The following is a 20,622-nucleotide window of genomic DNA, read 5'->3' as shown; positions in this document are numbered from 1 at the left end:
CCTGTTTTGCTTCTCGCTCGTATTATGGAACCCGCTACGCTTTCTACAAGAGTAGAACATCTCCAAAAGGTGAGGCCCTAACTTTACCGAGATTTAGAGCTTACGGGGTAGCATAAATGCTCCACTGAGAAGCAGACACTGAAGCCCAATAATTTCCCGCATAAAGGGCATACACAAAATTACGACGCTTCACTCAGCGTGATACGGTGACCTCCACTTCGGCTGCTTTCTTAAAATTGCGTTGCCGCGAATATCTCGCACTATGTCCGCAAAGTAAGAGGAAAACACCGCACGATATAAAAATATTAAAGAGAAATTTCCCATGACGATCACTGTATTACGATCATATGTCTTTAACGTCACAGGCTAGTTTATGGATCACACCTGGAGGGGGTGATCGAGGTATAAAGACGGTGCCATTCAAACCATATTCTTCGTGGACTTTTCTTTTGTCGAAAAAAAAAAAAATTATGCTCAGCGTAGCTCTTGTGAAGAATTTCTCTTTTTGGGCAGGGCCAGATATCCCATCATTCAAGTCGAGAAAAAGAAGAGAAGGAAAAGCCAGCCTTTCCCAGTTGTTATCTTATACATCATCTCGCACACAAAACTAAGGATGCAAGGGAATGACGCATCTTCCTGCAAAAGTTGGTAACTTTCCATTCCCATTGTAATATATATATACATATAAAGGGGGAATGAGGGTACTCGTTATAATACATGAAGGAAAGAAGCCAACAGTCGGCGAGGCCAAGGAAGGCGTTGGGATTGCCCTTTGTCTTTTTTAATTTTTTTACTTCGGTAATCACATAAATCAGTAATGCAATCTGTTTAGGGGAAAGATAAACACAAAGTAGAAGGAAAACCAACGTGCCGATGGTGGGGATCGAACCCACGACCTCCGAATACCGCGTCCGGTGCTCTTCCAACTGAGCTACATAGGCTGCTGTCCCACCTGCTACTTTTTTGGGTATTAATGTTGCCTGTATACGAACCTTGAGAGTGTTCACCAGCGCCGCCGTCAACCGTAGCGGTGGACTTGGAACGTCCTGTGTTACCGCCAGCGTAACACAGGACGTGCTTTCCCAATGCTTTCCTTGGCCTCGCCGACTGTTGGCTTCTTTCCTTCATATATATATATATATATATATATATATATATATATATATATATATATATATATATATATATATATATATATATATATATATATATATATATATATATATATATATATATATATATATATATATATATATGGCTGATGAGCATAATTGAGTGTAGGGGACATGCTTTTTTTTTTTTAAGTAATGCCAAAGCCGAAACAACTTCTATAAGGCATTGACTCCGAGTCATAACATGGACCACCTGCAGTTATTTAGCATGCTCTCAGTTTTCAGTACTCCCCTCTAAATGCGGGTGGCGGCTGGGTTGGAATCCGCACCCTTGCACTAAGTAGAATGTCGTTGGCAAAAGATATGGCTCAGCGGGTACAGCGCCCTCGTGCGCCAAACGCACGGAACCATTTTATTAACGACATAATTTCGCATCCTTGAAAGCCCATATTAGTTGTTTAGCTTGCACTCTACGAAGGTGCCAATCCACGAGCGAAAAACTGCTGCTGTCGACACATTAATTTTAACTCCTGCGTCCTTCTGCTCCGCGATTAAGCTGTTACTGGCGCGTTGTCCCCTTAACAACCGCAGCGAGGCGGCGGTCTCACAGTGTACCGTCAGGACAACATGCGGCACGGGAACTATTTCACATCTAGCAAGCTTGGGCAAGAAACGGCCTCATTCTCTGCTATAGGCCCTCTTCTCATTCTTTTTTTCTTCCTTTATCTTGAGGTTAACTCTTCCTCTCGCTTACAGTCTGGCTAAAAAAAAAAAAGGAAAACAAGGAATACAAACAGGCGAAGAAGAAACTGTGTGCAAACGCTTAACTTGAATGGAGAGCACGTAACAAGCGAGCAGGAGTAGACAGCGAAACGGCGGCGACTCGATCTCTCGCTGTCCTCGTGGCGCTCAGCTTTCGCTCTTGATCTAAAGAGCGCATCTCGGTTACGGCACCTTGGGCGCACTTTCCTCGCGGTTCCCCAAATGGGAGCGCAGCGACAGCGGGGCAAGGCCGTGTCGGCGACCGAGCGCGCGTCGCCCGCTGCTCGCCACTTCCTCGTCGTGGCGTCCTTCCTTCCTGCACTGGCTCCGAAAGAGGACGCCGACGCAACGGGCTGCTCGCGCAAGCCCCGCGTGACGTCACAGGGGAAGCGCAAGATGCGTACTCTTGCGACGCAAGTGCAATGCTCTGCACCTGCTTCTAACTGACTCTGAGCACGCAATGTTGACATTATTCGTAACGCTTATTTAGCCGTGTGCACGCACGCTTCAGTCTCACGGCATGCTTGTGGTGGAGCGCGATGCAACGTTTTTCAGACCAGTGGGGATGGTTGATCACGAGCGTGTGAGGGCACAGCCCTATTTGTGAAAGCCTTCGCCTCTCTCCAAGTTTCATCTCCACTGTAAAAAGCATTGAGATAGAACATGCACACGCTCAGATCAAGCAACGGGTAGCAGAGCTACTGAGCGCGCATGACCCACGAGCAGCGTTCTCATTTTCAGAACAGACGCTTAATAGCGTCTGAATGAATTTATTTGTTTAGAATTTCACTTCCTCGCTGTTACTCTCGTTTATCTTTTTTTTTTTTTTAATCAGAGTTTACGAGGCTACCTCTCAGCAGCGTGAATTTCGTACGTATCTGGCACTTACTACTTCTGTAAACTTTTCTTTTTTTTTATCTTTTTTTGCGACACTCGCAGTCCCAGGTGCAGCGGTTACCGCATTGATAGTAAGAGGCTAGAACCATCTTGAATTGCACTCCACGATTTAACGTGGCCGCCTTGCTCAGAGAACACAAGCAGTAGTTGAAATCAACATAAGGTTACTTTAGAACGCAAACCCGATCGCTTTTACGTACACCAAACACCGCTGTCTCGACACGCAACGAAATGCTTACTCTGATCGATCGTCCCAGCCGCTTGTCGAGTTATCGAACGCATGAATGAAGCCCCACTGTTCGTTACACGACCGACCGGAGCGGCTCTCCATTCGTATGCGAATGGAAACAGCGGCACGGCACGCCTTGCGGACACGCGCATTTCGTCCGCGTTCTTCCGGGCGACCTTTCCTGCTGCGACGCGGATGACGCTAGTGCGGCCCCTTCCCCGAGGGAGATGTCTGGCTCCACTTCCTTCCTCGATGGAAAGCGCTATCGGCCGATCGGCGACCGCCCCGCCCCGCTGGCTTCTTCCGACGCTGAACTTGGCCGTCTTTCGAGGAGAGCCATTATGCACGCAGACCAGCACGGCGTGGATCGTGCGCTGCTCCTGCTGCTTTTACTGCAGCCTGCGAGAAACAGTGCCGCTAGCTTACAGGAAGCAAGTGGTACGGTGGGCGCACTGTGTGCAGGCCGAAAGCAGCCTCACGGCGATTTGGCGGGTTCCGGGCTTCTCTGCACAGAAGGTGTGTACACTAGACGCCCTTACGATAGGGCCACTGACTGAGATGCTGTAGAATTGTGTGAGGCACTTCATGTGTAGCGATGAAAAGAGAGAGAGAGAGAGAGAGAGAGAGAGAGAGAGAGAGAGAGAGAGAGAGAGAGAGAGAGAGAGAGAGAATAGGCATGCGGACATTTCCCTCCCTCAGAGAGAGAGCGTTTTCTCACAAGCCCGCCTGGAACACATGAGAGATGGAAAGATGTCTTTAGCCCCCGCTGCTCGACCCACATCCATTTGTGAACTTCGGTTATGATGTATTCTCTGACGGCGGCGTCCTTGCTCCTGAGCATGTCCCGCAAACGCCAGCAGGTGATATTGGTGAATTAGATGTTACTCGAAGCGACCGCACGTGAAATAGAGAACGCATGACCTGATCGAGGCTGATGCGAGGCACCTCACACGACACAAAGCCTTCATACAGCTATGGCTGTTAAAAAAAAAAAAAAAAAAAGGAAAAGGGAATGCCGGTGGAATTTGCGACATGCGGACGAGCTTGGTTGGCGTGGTGTCCGAGATTTTCGTGACGAGATAGAAGCGAGGGAAGCCATTTTCACTCCATGGCCATTAGCAGCGGCCGGATTTCGTCCTTTTTTTCCTCTGTCATATCGGTCCTTTAGCTGCCACTCGCTCTAACACAATAGCGACTTAACGGCAGCTGGGCCGACGACAGTTATGTTAAAGGAAAAAAAAAAAAAAAAGAATATACTCTCCTGCAGTATGTCGGGATGGATGGCTGGGGCTAATGAGTAAAGGTGAAATGACGTGCGCTTCTTTCACTCTACAGATGCAACACATGGACAGAAAGCAAGCCGCTAGTAGTAAAACAAGCGCGCGAAAAGCTTTCGAGCCCGCTGTCCTCACTTCACGCACTTACGAATAAGGCTAATGGTTGAGCAATCGCGCACGTGCTTTGTCAATGAACTCCTACCACCTTTCTTTCTTTTTTAACACTTGCAGTGCCGCTAGGAATTTGCTATGTATCGCGCCGTAGTACTTGTCCAAACCTTCACGTAAGCTTCGTAATAACAATTAAGTTCGGCACACACCCATTTTCCCGCAAAAAAAAAAAAAAAAAAAAAAAAAAAACGCACAGTGGGGATGCGACGAGATGGGGGAGGCAGCACCACGCGGCAGCCAACGGGCGAGCAAGAAATAAACCAACCCTCCCCCCCCCCACCCCCACTCCACCCCCCCCCCCGCCCTAAAAAAAAAAAAAAAAACAAGAACAAACAAAAAGTGATAACAGAGTCGCATCCTGAAAACGCCACGATGCGATGGCCTGCCGCAAGCCGGTGGGTCGTATACGGTATCTCGCGCAAAGCCGGAAATGCAAAAGCATGTAGGAAAAGTCAGGTAACTTTCACGGCTGACTTGCTCGGCTCGCCGGAAACAATGTACCCAGCACTGTGTGTACAAACAGAATGAAGAAACAAGAATGTGATAACACCATGGGTAAACAGAAAAATAAAAAATAACCGAGTTGCATCATACAGGCAGTATCAAGGCGCTTTACACCGGCTCTTGTATCTAAAAACATTTGACGCCCTTCTCCTGAAGCTAAGAAAAATTTACAGCAAGAGGGGCGCAAGCGCGGTATGCACTCCGCACGTCGCACAATTTGTCGTAACACATCCCATGTTCCGTTCCATTTACCCCCCCTTTTTTTTTATCTACGTTTCTTACAACCTTTCGAACATACGACATGACCTCAATTGTTTTTTTATATATTCTTTCTCTTAGACCACTCTTTTTAAAAGTGCGCGATACAGTCCGTTTCTTTTGCCCCGTTAGCGTACGACGTGTCAATCGGTTCTAGTTTCCGACGTGCTAACGTCTGCGAGTTCAAAGGGCGCTCCCGCCCAACGCCAAGCCCGCTGCGGCTGCCTACGCGCGCGCACGGGCTCATTTCGGACCTCCGTGCAACTAGCCGTGACCGGAGCGCTTTCAATCCCCGATTTGAACGCATCTCACGATGTCCGACGGCTGTCGGCCACCGGCTGTAGGTTTGACGCAGTCGAGACGCCGTCGTCACGAGGCGTGGATAATTTCGCCGACGCCCAGTCGCGCGCATGCCGAAGACCGCCCCTCCCATTCCATGCATGCAGCTCGCACGTCTCCGTGTGCACGCACGTGCTTCAGTTCCGGCCGGACAATGAAGCTTGGTGCGCACATTTTGCTTGACGACTTCCTACATGCCGATGTCGTGTTTGACGACAGCGCGTGCTACGACCCAGATATGTTATGCATGCACGCATCGTTGGCAGCTCAGTAAACGTTGATACTTTACCACGCCCGACTCGGGGGTCATCGCAGTGCGCGCGGATGGCCTGCAGAGCGCTCATTCATGGTGCCGACGCACTGACAGCTCTCAATTTTAAGGGCACGCGTACACTTTCCCTTTCAGACGGAACGAGGACGTGGGCTCGTATTGTGTGTGAATTGTGACACTAAGTGACCGCGGTTTCATCAGGATCTTCGGCCGGTATTCGTAACCGAAAATCTGGCTTGGGCTAGAAGTTGCTACAGTTGTTGAATTCTGTTTTTAACCAGCCAAATACTGCTTCACCACAAGCGTGCCACTGCAAAAACGCACTGCAAGAAATAGCCCAGAAAATACCTTTTTTTTTTTTTAATCATTTATCGTAACTGCTGCCGCATTACATCTACGAAGGCAAGTATCGATCTAGCACCTTCACAATACAGCCGAGAGATTAGCCGGTGTTTAACTCCGCTCGACGTGCGAAAGCATTGTTTAGCATGGTTCGGCAAGGTTCTGCATGGCGGTTTACCACTGAGAGACCATGGCATGCAGTTTGGCAACGGCCTTCCCCGAAATGAAAGTCGGTTGGGTTTGAGGAAGGGACTTAGAGGTATTGCCTGTTTGTGTTAAACCTGCAATTAAAAAGTTAACGGCACACACACGGACAGAGAGAGAGAGAGGGCGGGTTTGTTTGTTTGTTTGTTTTAACGCCTCAAAGCGACTAAGGCTATGAGGGACGCCATAGTCGAAGACTCCGGAAATTTCGACCCCCTAGGGCTCTTTAACGTGCACTGACATCGCACAGCACACGGGCGCCTTGCTTTTCGCCTCCATCGAAAAGCGGCCGCCGAGGCCGGCATTCGATCCCGCATCCTCAGGAACAGTAGACAAGCGCACTGCGCCCCCCCCCCCCCCCGGCGGGATTTACGAAGGGTTGCGTAGCAATTTTGATGCAAAATCACGTCATATTTTGGTATCACTTCCTGTTCGCGCCACTGATGAGGCTAGTAAGGCTTTCACCTTAAAAAATGATTAGGAGATTTTCCGAAATGCGTATTATTACTCCCAATAATGCATTCGACTAATTTCATCTGATTTCATAACAATCAGATCGTATTTATGAATTAGATGTTGTATCGTGCGCAGGTTTTTTTTTTTTTTTTTTTTTTTTTTTTTTTTTTTTTTTTTTTTTTTTTTGCCGACGCTCACATGCACGAAGCTTGAAACAATAAATTGTGTACCCACTTTGGCGCACAGATTGCCATGCAGTTCAAGGTCATGACAAATACGTGCATGAGAGCAGTAGCTACGGCATCAAGGTGAACATTTTTTATCTAACTGTGTACCTCTACAACGCCATTTCTAGAGCGATGCATAGCACGAAGAGGAAAGTAAGGGTCATTTGCACGCCTGCGAGAATGATACTGTGGTAGGCAAAACACAATAAAGCCGTTATTGCGCCCTGTAGCTTCTTTTTAATCCTCACAGTAAACGACATGGGAGAGGCCTTCGCCCTGCAGTGGGTATAATCAGGCTGATGATGATGATGATGATGATGGTGATGATGATGATGACTACTCTGCCACTTCGCAGGACTGGTCTCTTCCGTCCCTGATAAAAGACGTTTTCTTTCCCCTTTACTGCAGTTGAGCCGACACGATAATGATACAGGCTGGCCGCGTCAGAACGCTATGAACCATGGGCCAAATGTCAGAGGGCGTCTTTCTCGCGACCTCTAAGTCTTATCGTCGTGCTGGAACCGGTGCGTCACGACCTTACGTTTTACAAGGGTGCTTCAGGACCCGTTCAAAACAATGGTCGCCCTGTGAAGGCTGCGCATGCTCCACCCTGTGGCCTCTTCGGCTGGGAAGAGCAAGCGCATCGTTAACGTCAGGTTTTTACGTAGCGCACCACATCTATTCGACGGGAGCTGCTGGAAACACTTTTTACGTAATAGCGTGTACCGCTCGTTCGGTCGAAAAGACGTCGCCGTCGCCTTAACCCACAATTGAGAAAAAACATGTCGGAAACAAATACGCACGAGATTTCGTGTCTCTGTGCAGCGTTCAGTGTGGTGTCATATCATTTCGTTTCTCAATTAGTGTCCATCCATGCTGATCAATTTGGAGGCGAGATTGCGAAAGGGTTCGAAACGACAACATACGTACCTCCACTTGTATGTCGTTATTTTTAAGTGTAGGTGTCCATCAAGAAGTGGGAGAGATACCGCGCCTTCCTTTCTTCAGAAACTAAACAAACTAGCGATGTTTAACACAACCATAATATGTGCCGTTCACTCAATGCCAAAAATTCGCACAACGGAAAGGCGGTGGTGAAAGCCACTATTGCGTCTACTCTCAATATGGACCTTAAGCGTCCTCCTAATCGTTTTAACCCAACCTGACTGAAGTGTCAAAAGCAAGAAAATCATTAACCTTTTATGGAGGGCGTTTAATGTTACCTCGATATTGATAGTGTATTTTCGTGCTCACAGTGTGGTTCATAGATAAATAACGTCACAAACCACGTGCCCTGACGCGGGTAATTCAAACGATGCTTTCGCACGGTATACTCGGTCTAGCCAGGCTAAATGCCGGACAATTTTTCACTACGCCATGTAAAGCCAAGGTCACCGTGCCGGACGCAGGCAACAACTGCGTATGAGCCTAGCCTTCTTCTTCTTCTTCTTCCACTTAACGCCTTCCAAATCTTCTTGCTCCGTTTGACCGGCTTCTTCTGTAAATAAACAGCTTTACCACGTGTAATCATTAGTAATGAAGATTTCGCTTACACACTATAGGTTTAATCAAGCTAAACCATCAGCACTTTTTTATTGAACTGCGCAAAATTTGTTCACCCACAGACACAGGGGTTATCATGTTTTCAGAATTTCAAAAGAGGGCTATTACTAATGATCGGTCATAAATATCTAATTCAGACCAGGTACTTATCTACAATAGTTAAAAGGTTAGCTGTTAGAATTGTGTTACATTTTACGAGCTGGCGTGACACGTCTGTTTCCTGATGTCCACCGGGAATGGTATTATTACTTCGTCAAAAAAGCCATCGTTTAGATATCAGCGGTGAGCTTCCGTGAAGCATGAGGTATTTGCTTCATACATTTAGTTACAGCCCAATATTCCTATTTTTCGTTGCATGCAGTAGTGTAGCCAAGCATTTTGTTTTCCGTGAGTTGCTTTGTACTGCATGGTAAGTTGCGAGACTACTGCTAGTGTGACCGACGGTAGAAGTCGTACATACAGAGGGACGCGATTAAATTACCTGGCTTTAGCGAATAATGTCTACGCGCAGTAACGAATTCTTAGCCTGCACCTCGTACTCCTCCTGCTTGCACTCGATGATCCCCACTGCAAGTTCACAGCCGCTAGGGTGTCGCGATGCCAAAGGTGCCTTTTTTCTTATTTATTTATTTTCGTTTCAAATATGACTTCGGTGCCCAGCAGCAGTTCTGGATGTATTCATGCCTAAACGATTTGAAAATTATGGTTTCGACAAAGACAAGTCTTACGGTTACCAATCGCAGCCTACAGCCTTATAAGTAAATTAATTAAACTAACGTCGTGCTTTATATACGTTGTCTCAATATTGCCGCCTGCCTCACGTTCAACGTGGTGCGATTGAGCTATATGCAGTATTGTGAAATAAAACACCGAATGTCATTCGCCAGGAACACGAATCAGCCTTTCCACACGCAGATACTTTAATACTGTAACGTGAAGTTCGTTTCTTCTTATTTTCATCAGTCCCATACACCCGCTGTTCACTGTATATGCGCACGTCGCCGCCTCGCTGTATAAGTGTTCCGACGACTCTCCCCTCAGAGCTGTCGGCGCCGTGCCGGATGCGAATGGTGGGGCGAACGTGATCGGGTCACGACGGCCAAGAGGAGGTCGTCGCTCCCCGCTGCTGTCTCATCTGCGTGCATAGAGTTCTGCGTGCATGCGTTGTCTGACGTTCCTCAAAACTGGCTGCAGTGTGCGTTTTCTCTCCAGCCGCTAATAGCCGTTTCATTCGCTTCATCGGCGCCCTAGCTGTGTCGAGGTCGCGCGGGTCGCTCGGAGTCGTCGATTTCCCAGCGGCGGGCGGGGGTCGGTCCACGGCGGGAGCTTTCGCAGCGATGAGCTGCTTCGCTCCGTGCCGCGCGGTGATGTGGCGTTTTCAAACGCCGGTGAATCACGCCGACACAATGTATACGTGTGTCATGCCGGCGTATTCAATCAAAATTCTGTTCATTTTTTTTTTCGCCGATGTAATGTGTTCCGAATGCCAGCGAGCCAATGACATCCACCTCTTTCTCAATCTCCAGTGCTTCTCGCCAGCGGTGGTGGAGGGGGTTGGCAGGTTTGAGGAGGAGGAAGAGGAGGGAAGACTTTAACAAGTCGAAAAGAGTTGCTTGAGTGTTATGAGGGGATTCCTTACTGTGCGGCTCCACTGGCTTGAGCTTTAAGCAAACGAAATGCGGAGGGCTGTTCACTTGCGCCTTCATTGAGGGAAGTGATTAATCAGGAGTTGGAAGGAAGGAGAAGCAGCTCTGGTAGTGTGAATTAATTTAGGACAGCTGGGATTACTGAAGCTATTCAATGCCGCCGCCTCGTGCTAAGCTAGGCCGAATGTCACGTGTGTGGGAGAGAGCGACTGTGTGCGTGTGTTTTTATACTCAATTTTTCCGGTAATTAGAAGAAGCTAATCCAGTATTTTTGCTCGTGTAGAAAAGCATTCCAGGCTTGCGTTCACATTTTTGATAACCCATTTTTGCGTGCACACTTCGGACGATGAGGTTATCCATGTTAATCAGGCGATCTAGTTTGGAAGAACAAAATGATGATGATGTAAAAGCCGATAGGTTGGGTGTATTTCATGCGCAGTCGCTGGAAATTTCTTCTTTCAATATTCGCTCTGAGTATTTCGCGTGTTGGCCCGCATCTTTTTACGTGCCTCTGCGTGTTTATACCACATTTGAATCATATGCATTACACGGCTTCTTTTTTTTTTTTTTTTTTCATAAAAATGAGGTTCAGCATGGTTTTCCGTCCCTACGATTCGAGACTTGTAAGTGCATGAGTGAAATCCACATTAGTTGCTGCTTTATTTTCTTTTAAGTATGACTATAGTTCAAAATAAAAAATAAAAACGGAAGTGAAAAAAACGTTTGCTAGCCGCGGCACTTGCTATCGAAACCTAAAGTGCCTGAGCTGTAGCGAGCGGAATTGAAAGGGGCAGAGAAGAGGCAGGGGAGAGGAAAACGGGAAGGGCAGTGGTTGCGATGCGTTCAGAACTTTGCTATACTTTCGCTGCAAGCGAAGGCATCAAGTACGCTGTTGGTTCAGGGCGGAGGATGTCGCAGAATGAATCTGCCATATTGCTCGAACGCTGACCTGAGCCGCAAGTGAGATACAGACATAGTGGGAGGAATGGGCATTGCACACTTGCCTACTATGTCGAATTACACTAGCGGAATATAGGACGCTCCAAACTTTTTGGCCTACATATAGCATTGTTACATTCTATCCACATATCGTTTTTGCGGCTATGCTGCCGTGCTGGCATTATTGTCTGGTGCAGTTTCATAACTCAGCTAAACGTCCAGGCTGCTTCTTCATTGCTCGCTTTATGTTTACCTGTTGTTGAGCAATGCACAGTAACGTTAAAGCGTCGTATTTGCCCGCGGGTGGGCATTATATAACGAGTAGCATCCAAGTAAACCGACTCAATGCTGCGCTCCACATGGACTGCCATAAAGGCAAACAGATTAAACGAAGCAGACTTCCGTAAAGAGCCTCGAAAGCGTAGTTGGTCCCTCCACTGCTCAATCGCGAGACTCGATCGTTCCTCGCCGCTCAAATAAATAAATAAAAAAAAAATAAATAAATAATAAAGAAAGAAAGAACCCATACAAATTCTCCGTAGCGATCGTGCTGTTTCGTAAGGGTACGAAGAAGTGTTTGCGCCGCGCATTTGAGGCAAAACAGATTTTCGCTAGGGGGAAAAGAGGAGAACAGAATAAAAAAAAAATTGAGAAAGATAAGAGACGAGGGCGACGAATTGGCTGTGGTTGCCCTTGCAAAATAGGGGCTATGGAGAGGAAAACAACAAAAGAACGCGGAAAGCATCTGCTCACGCTTAAAAGCCGCACGTGAGAAAAAAAAAAATCTAGAAAGAAGCGTGTGGAGTTTTCAAATTACGCTTTCGCCGTCCCTGGCACGCTAGATGGAAGTTTCGGGGCCGTTCAGACACATGACGCGCGGCCGGTGCGTCGTTACGTAAGACGTTCATAAAACGTGCTTTCCAGGAGGTTGCGAAGGCCGCACGCAGGAAAGAACGGAGACGAGAGTGCAGCTGCTTCAGTCTTCATCCGCAGTGTAGGTGCATTTATCCATGACACCTGCAGAACCAAGGGCTTCTCTAGAAATTGAAATGAGGGGGGGGGGGGGGGGGGGGGGGGGGCTAAATTTCAAGCGGTGTAGTGTGTGGGTGGGTTGGGGGGGGGGAGGCATTGCTATGTGGGTAATCACTTCAGCAGCCACCCTGGTCTAAAGGAAGCGTTAGGCTTTGAGGGGGGGGGGGGGGGGGGGGTGGGGGGGGGGGGGGGGGGCAAAATAAAGGGAACGCGAAGAAGGACAGAAAACGACGAGGACAAGCGTTAAAGGGGGGAGGTGCTTTGCGAAAAATCAAGGGCGAAAACTCTTGCAAAAATGATAATGCGGTAAAATCTCATTGATCACCATTTGCCAGAATTCTGCCCCTGCCTGAGCTTCGAAGCTGCGAGCCTGTAAAACCGGGTACGTAGTATGGTTGATGTCGCGCAGTGCGTTGCTGAAGCCATTCCGCGAAGCAGCGAGAACAACGAAAGTAGAACTGGAAACGCCCCCGTGAAGGCAGGAACAACCATGCCTTCTTAATATGAATCCTTTGGTTCCTCAGAAAGATTGTCTACAAAACGCATTGTCTGGAACAACAAATTCCGAAGAAAAAAAAAGACATGTTTGTCTAAGGCATGCTTCTACTTGTGCATAGTAGTGAACATTAAAGTAGAAATGAGACAAATGCATAGGAGCTTCAAGCTATCCTAGTAGCCATTATATTTAACATGATGCGGCGCAGGCATGAATACCCAATGGTTTGTGAGACGTGTCTCAAGCCATGGTGATGTATCTCCTGTAACTCAATCGGCCTTCAACGGTTGCACAAGCTACGACAAACGCAATACGATAAATGGTTATGTGCGTCGGCCGGCTACTTTTCTATAGCATAAAACAACAATCACAAAAAAAGAGGCTCTATCTCAGTCATTGGCGTTTTCGTGCTATTAATTCGATTCCACACACGCATTAAGCAGTTCCAGTTATAAATGGAACTTCCACTTATACAAGGCAGTTTCACTAATAACTGGAACTTTGTTAAGAACCAGATTAAGACTATACAGCATTTGTTCTCCGCTCAATGTAGCGGAAAGCGTCCAAACATTTGATTGCTGTAGAAGTTTGCTCTCATCACTGCCCATATTCACGCGACAAAGGATGCGTGGGCCGAAATCTGATGCGTGCATTTTCTATACTGCTCTTGTCTCGAATGTAGGTTTCCGTATTAACGAGACGAAAACACATTTAAAAAGTTGTCACAAGAAAAATTGTCCATAACTCTGGTGGTTCATACGGCGCGCGAGTCACGACTGGGTTCATCACACACACACACACACACACACACACACACACACACACACACACACACACACACACACACACACACACACACACACACACACACACACACACACACACACACACACACACACACACACACACACACACACACACACACACACACACACACACACACACACACACACACACACACACACACACACACACACACACACACACACACACACACACACACACACACACACACACACACACACACACACACACACACACACACACACACACACACACACACACACACACGCGCGCGCGCGTACACACGCACGCACGCACGCACGCACACACGCACACACGCACGCACGCACGCACGCACACAAACATACGCGCGCGTGCGCACGCACACGCGTGCGCAAACGCCCAAGCCCGTATGCAACACTTACTCCGCTTAGTTATTCCCATCCTCTCTTGATTTTGACGAATATTAAATATATATGAGCCCCTGCAGTAGTCGCACTCTCACGATTCAGCAAAACTGCTAAACTGCTTAATTCAGGAAGTTACACATTATAAATACTTAGGAGTTACATTAACACATGATTTAACATGGACTGCCATATAAATGACATATGTGCCTCGGCATTTTCCAAGCTGTGCTACTTAAGGCGGAGGCTTAAAGATGCACCAAGTAAGCTAAAATTTCTTGCATACTCAACATTTAATAGTTCTAAGTTAGAGTATGCTTCGGTTTTATGAGATCCATTTGTAAAGAAAGACGTATACCGAATAGAGATGGTGCGAAGGAAAGCTGTCAGGTTTATTTATAACAAATACCCTCGACTTACCCTCGACTCTAATGAAAGCCAACCATATCCCATTACTTGAACTGCTAACCTTTTGACACATAAATTAAACATACCCCGACCTCCAATTCTCAAAGAGCTGTCGCGCCGAACACATCATTCACGAAATCAATTGCTCGAACCCATTTCTGCAAGGACTGACACTTTCAAGTACAGTATTTTTCCGCGGACCGTAGCCGATTGGAACTGTCTTCCTGAGGCCATTTTCCAGTCTCCCAATTTTAGTAAAGCTCTAGAGGAGCATTTTCATGAGTAAACAAGTGCTGTATTTTGTTGTTGTTGGTTACTGACTGCAACCGCCTGAACTGCTTATTTATTGTAGCTTTTTTTTTTTTTACCTGAGAAGCATTGAATGTCTTATATTGCCACTCCTGCATGGGCCAAACTATTGGCCTGCCGTATTTGCAAATAAATAAATCAATAAAAGCAAAGAACCACAGCCATAAAAGAAAAATGCAGGGACACACAAGCTCAGCGCGTTATGGCTCCCGTCCCCTTACGGATCCTAGTTCGCGTTCTCTAATACGTTATCTGACACGACTGTGTGCTTGTGCATACAATCGTAAGCTGCCACGGAGCTGCTTAAACCTGGTTACAACGAGCGAAAGCACCCACCGCGGTGAGCCTGTGTTGAAGATGCCCAACCCGAGTACCCGGGTTCGATCCCAACCGGTTCGAATCCACTTCGATGGTTGCTTTTATTTGTTTAGTTTTAGAGAACTAAATCACCACCTAACGTGAGGTCACTTCCGGAATAGGGTCTGCCACTGAGCTCCACAACCATACGTACCTCCCTTCCCAAATCATTTCATTGTAAATAAATATTTTCTCCTCCTCCGCCCTCGCCCAGTGCGAGCGGCCATGCTGTTGAACGTTGAAACTTGAACCATTGAACCAGTGCCGAACCATTCGTCCGACCGTCTGTGCTTCGCGCTGGTAGCTCCGTTACGCCGGACCACTGTACAGGCGCTTTTTTTTTTTTTGGGGGGGGGGGGGCGCAATGCCTCCTCCTCCTCCTCAGAGGAATGAGCCGTAGTGTGCAAGCTATTACCCTAAACTAGTTGGATCGGCGCCCGTACACTATGAAGAAAAAGTGCAAATGTGCGGCGGTACGGATCCATACACGCTATACGACCGGGAGTCGGCACGACGGCCAATGCTGATGTGTTCCCTGAAGTGACCCACGGTAATATAAACTATTTAGTTTACTCCAGCTTTGCAAATTTGGAAGAAATGAAGGCATTCAAATCAGTTGACGCCGGAACAACCGGCATGATTGCGGCAACGCCGCGCGCGGCTGTGTCACGGCTGCCTCGGCCTCAGCGCGACGCTTCCTCTGCCGTCGTTGCTCGTTTCGCTCGTGACGATCCGAATTCGTTTGCATAGTGTTGTACCCAAGATGCAGCGACGGGACCCAGTCTGAGTTTGTGGCGTCAAATAAATCTGATGGCGTTCCGGCAAAAAAAAAATAAATAAATAAAAAAGAGAAAAGAAAATTGGTTTGCGCAGTTCATCAAATGCGGCGGTTGTAGGCGCGTTCAAATGGGATCAAATGTAAAGTAGGTATGCTAGCCCAGCTTCGCCTAAAGAAGCAACGCGGCATCAGACAGCGTCCAAAAATAACGAAATTAATCAATGAGATTCCTAGTAGAGCAATGTTTGAAAGCACTGACTTCATTCAGCTTTCGCTTTCCACTTCTTTGCAGAACAAGTTCACGGGTACATGCAAGTCACATATCTGTAACGAAGTGCGCTCAGCACACTCGTAAATTCGGGTTGTTGGGGTCCAATCAGCTCGATTAATGCGAGCCAGCCACAACGTGTGCCGATCTCTGCTCAGCGTCTTGTCTGCAACGATTCTTGGCAGGTGGAAGGAGTGCGTGTTTGCCAGCTTCTTCTTTCGCCTCGAACTGTCGCTTCGGTTGGAGCAGCCAAATAGAGCGCAGAAAACTTTTTCGTAGCTGCGGAAAGACGCAAACGAGCACGAAGCAGTCCGACCGACGCATGATGCACAAGCGTTCGGTCTGGCAGTGGTTCGCCAGCATGGCCGACTAGCGTTCCGCACTCACTGGAAATGACGTCGGTGAAACCCATGTTGCGAGCCCTTGAAGGTCATTCCCCAACACCCGGAGAATTCGGGAGTTGCATCCCGGAGAATTGAGCTCCCATTCTAATATGTATAAAGCTCCGTTTTAACCAATCAGCGAGCCTTCCGTGGACTAGGAGTAGAGGGCCTAACTGGGGGGTCCAAGTGTCGCGGTGGGTTCAATCCATATCTCACAGGAGCTAGCAGAGGTGGCACCTCCTGCCAACTTGGCCATGCCTTGCGGTCACGTGACGTCGCACAACTCGACAACCAATCAGTGCCCGGAAATATGTCGCCTGCCAACCACCACCTGTCAAAGCCATACCTGTGACTTTTCGCTCACAATGCCGATGCCGGATTTTCTGGAGAAAGGGACCCAAACAGCGGAAACGTCCCAAAGCGACTATGAGAGACGTCGTGGTGGAGGGCTCCGGATATTTGGACCACCTGGGATTCTTCTGCACTGACATCGCACAGCACACGTAAAAAAAATTGCAGAGGTTTAACGTGGCTAAACCCAGTATAACTTCGAAAGTTTTAGTTTTTGTAGAGTTTATCTTGGTAAACGGTATGTATGTGACGATGTCACTATCTTCTCACGCGCTGTTGTCCTCGTCGCTTGGCGCCGCGTATCTCAGCCCCCGACAACTGCTGCGAAGGATCACTGTCCATTTCAAAGCAGACTGAATCCACTCGACTCATCACGAGAGTTTAGATGGTCAAACCAAGTGACGCGCATACGTCACTTGTGGCTTCACGCAAACGTTTAATGCAATCAAACACAAAGACAAGTAACTTTAAGATAGATGACGTCCCAGAAACCGCCGACCAACCAGTGCTTTCTGTCAATAACACCTGCCAGAGGCAACCTCAAATGTCAAAGGCCGAGGCTTCAGAAATGCCTCCTGTTTTTCTGATTTACCTAAGTAATGCTGTCGCACTAAAAGCGCTCGTGATTAGAGAAAGCAAGCAAGGAGCGAAAGCGATATTCTAGGCCAATATTGGCGTTATACGCGAATTTTTTTCTCCTCAGTGCACCGTGTCAAGTGCCGAGCGAACGAGAAGCCGCGGCAACTGCTGCGGGTCATATACACTGCCTCCAGCCTCAACTGCGTTCTTCGACTTATTGAATTCATAGGGGAAGAGATCTAGTAAGCCCGGAGAATTGCTTCCGAAAGATTTTTTTTTCTTTTTTTTTTTTTTTTTTTTTTCTGATGGCGTAGCTGTTGAGAGGCGCTGGCCCGTGGACTCACTTCCTGACGTCTAGAAATGATGCGAGGCGGTCAAGACGGACGAAGGCTAGCGCGCGGCTCGACGTGAACCGCATAATACGCAGCTTCGCTTATTCATCTTCACCGAAGAGGAGGCACCATCTGTTGAACAAGAGACGCGGAGTCGATGTAAGGCGCGCGAAGCAACAGTGCGCATTTAGCAAACATCGTGCGTCGTCGCACTCACCTTTGACACCAACGTTAATTATAACGGCGGGCGAATGAAGCGGATGACTTGATGGCAATTTTATACAACGATAAACGTTCTTCGAACAGAATTATGTTAAAAAAAGAATGCCATTCTCAGAGTATGTTACTTACAATTCTATAATTTTCAGTCATGTCCTAAGTAGTCCGCCATGTTGTCGTGTGTGTGTGTGTAAATTTAATAAGAATTAATGGAGGTTTGGCTTCTAAAACGCAGACGGTCAGTTTTAAGCGCGAGCGGTAAATATTATTATTATCCCCAGAGAGTGCTGATGCTTAATTGCATAATTGTGGAGATGGTGCGTGCGTGAAGTCCTGTATGCACTACTGATGCTTTTCCAATGACCAAGTCGAAAAATGGCACCTCATGGAGGATGAAATTCACGACAGCATCGCAAAAAATTAGCAATTACATATGTAGCTCCCTCCTCTGCATCGTCAGAAATACCATATAAGGGATGTTAAAAGCGACAAAATTCCATGTATTCTCGTATGTCTTCTAGTTGTATGAACTTGAATTTTAATTTAATTATTTGTAAGATTATGCCAACTACGCGTCATTTATTTACGAATTGATTTACTACATATTTTTATGCGGGATTTTGACTTGTGTACAATTCTGTAGTAACTTCGGCACGAACATTGAAGAATTCTAATGAACATGGAGTAAAACTTGTGATGCTGGACGGTGCGAAGGAGGTCTTATTGTTGCTGGTCTGTGCTCACACATACAAAAAAAAGATACTTGTTCAACAAGCTGGACCCTGTTTTTTTTTTTTTTTTTTCCTGGAAAGCCATTGCATACATTGGCCGTTGCTGCGCTACACAGTCTCTATTTCCATTTCTCGTGGCGGCTACGGTTTTTTCCCGCTAGTTCTTTTGTTTCGCTTTCACCTTTATACATGTTTCCGGAAGAGCGGGAAACGGCGGTTCATTGAGAATATGGCATGCAGTAACGACGTCGAAAAGGAAGTGCCTCAACTAAAGCAAGACGTTAAAGCAGTCGTCTATGCAGATGCTTTAAATAGCCAGCACAGCTGGCGCGCAAAAATAGAAGGATGAGGTAATCGCAGTATACCACTACTGACTGTTTAGAAGTGCACACCTTTGAAGCTTGTCGAGGCGTGCTTTTATATGTTTTGTGCAGATGCACGAATCAAAGCACCCTGAAACTTGTGTAAGCTTAAAGCTTACAGAGTGTATCTAGCGGACATACAAATTTTGACGTTCGGACGTTCGAAAGAGAGATTTTCAACTTCATGGTATCTCATTTACAGCGTTTCATTAAACAATTCACGGCCCTGCCGCGGTGCTTCAGGGGTTAGGGCGCTCGATTGTTGAACACAAGGACGCGGGATTATATCCCGGCCGCGGCGGCCGCTTTCCGATGGAGGCGAAAAGCAAAGCGCCCGTGCACTGTGCGATGTCAGTGCACGTCAAAGAAAGAGCCCCAGGTGGTCAAAATTTCCGGATTCCTCCCCTATCATAGCCTAAGTCGCTTTGGGGCGTTAAGCCCTATAATTATACCTAAACAGCTCACGGAGTGTCATACCACCGCTAAGGACATGTAGACAGTAGTCGCTGGCATTTTCCCGCTCAGAGTAAAGACAAATGTCGTCTCTGCCAACTGAAGTGTCTGTAGCATTCATGACCACCCTGACGCCGTAAATATCTGCAAGGTTAAATAATACCTATGTTGTACTTTGTCGGGAGGTGGGCAGGGGCCGACACATTTACAAAATGCCGACGCCATTCTCGAAACATTTTTCGTCAAGCGACCTTGCATTTTGCAGCTTGCGTCCCGTCGGCAACAACGATCATCAAGTTTGTTGCGTATACACTAACTGCTATTAAGCTAAAAAAAAAGAAGAAAAAAATCTTGAGCAGTTAAATGCGTAGCGTTAATTGTGATTGGATGCACAACTAGCATATCTTAGCACAAACTCTTGGATAAAGGAAGCGCAGCTAGAAACCGGCAGAACAGAACATATATATATATATATATATATATATATATATATATATATATATTAAAGTTGAGCAGCCTAGGAATGGAGCAAGAATGCAATTCAGTGGATATGTCTGAAGTTAATGGCAGGAAATGGCCTTGACCAGGACGCGTGGTGTAACACGCGGAACAGATCGATCATCATCGATGGATACGAAAACAAAGGAAGCGTTGCAGGATCGAATGGCAGAGATTCACTTGCAGTGATGTATTCGGCGGTGGGGATAACAAAAAATCACTTGGTTGAGAGGCCTTTGTCATTCAGTGAACCTGACCAGGCTCGTGATGAGGATGCATCTCTAATTTTAACTGCCTGACCTTATAGTGTGAAAACATACCAAACGTTGCATACTCGCTATCCTAAGCAAAGGTATACGAGTGTGCTTGAAGGAATGTATGAATTATAAATTTCTTCGCTACTCAATTATACATGAACATCGTGCAAGGTACGCAATGTTGGCGCACGCAGGCTGCTGCGGCATGCGCGCAGTGGCTAGCGGCAAGCGGTCGCTGCGTGCACGGCGTCCGCTACTGCAGTCGCCGGCCGCTGACGTAATCGTCGTGAGGAAGTCGACGGCGCAGAGTTGGGGAAGGCAAAGAATTCCAGACTCGGCCGGGCCTCCACCGGACCCTTCTCCTCCTCTCGCCGGGTCCTTCCCAGTGTGGGTCAAGTCATAGAGGCGGAAAACCGGTTTAG

General features: G+C 47.3%; 1 non-coding gene across 1 annotated transcript; it reads right to left on the bottom strand.

Moving 5' to 3' along the window:
- Window positions 1–868: 868 nt before the first annotated feature.
- On the bottom strand, window positions 869–941 carry TRNAP-CGG (transfer RNA proline (anticodon CGG)). The gene has a single exon. It is a non-coding gene; the product is annotated as a tRNA-Pro (tRNA).
- Window positions 942–20,622: the final 19,681 nt, after the last annotated feature.

This window comes from Amblyomma maculatum, chromosome 1 (assembly GCF_055883805.1).
Source record: "Amblyomma maculatum isolate TAMU_Amacu chromosome 1, ASM5588380v1, whole genome shotgun sequence".
NCBI classification, from domain to species: domain Eukaryota; kingdom Metazoa; phylum Arthropoda; class Arachnida; order Ixodida; family Ixodidae; genus Amblyomma; species Amblyomma maculatum.
The sequence above is the reverse complement of the archived record's forward strand: the minus strand, read 5'-3'. Positions and strand labels throughout refer to the sequence as shown.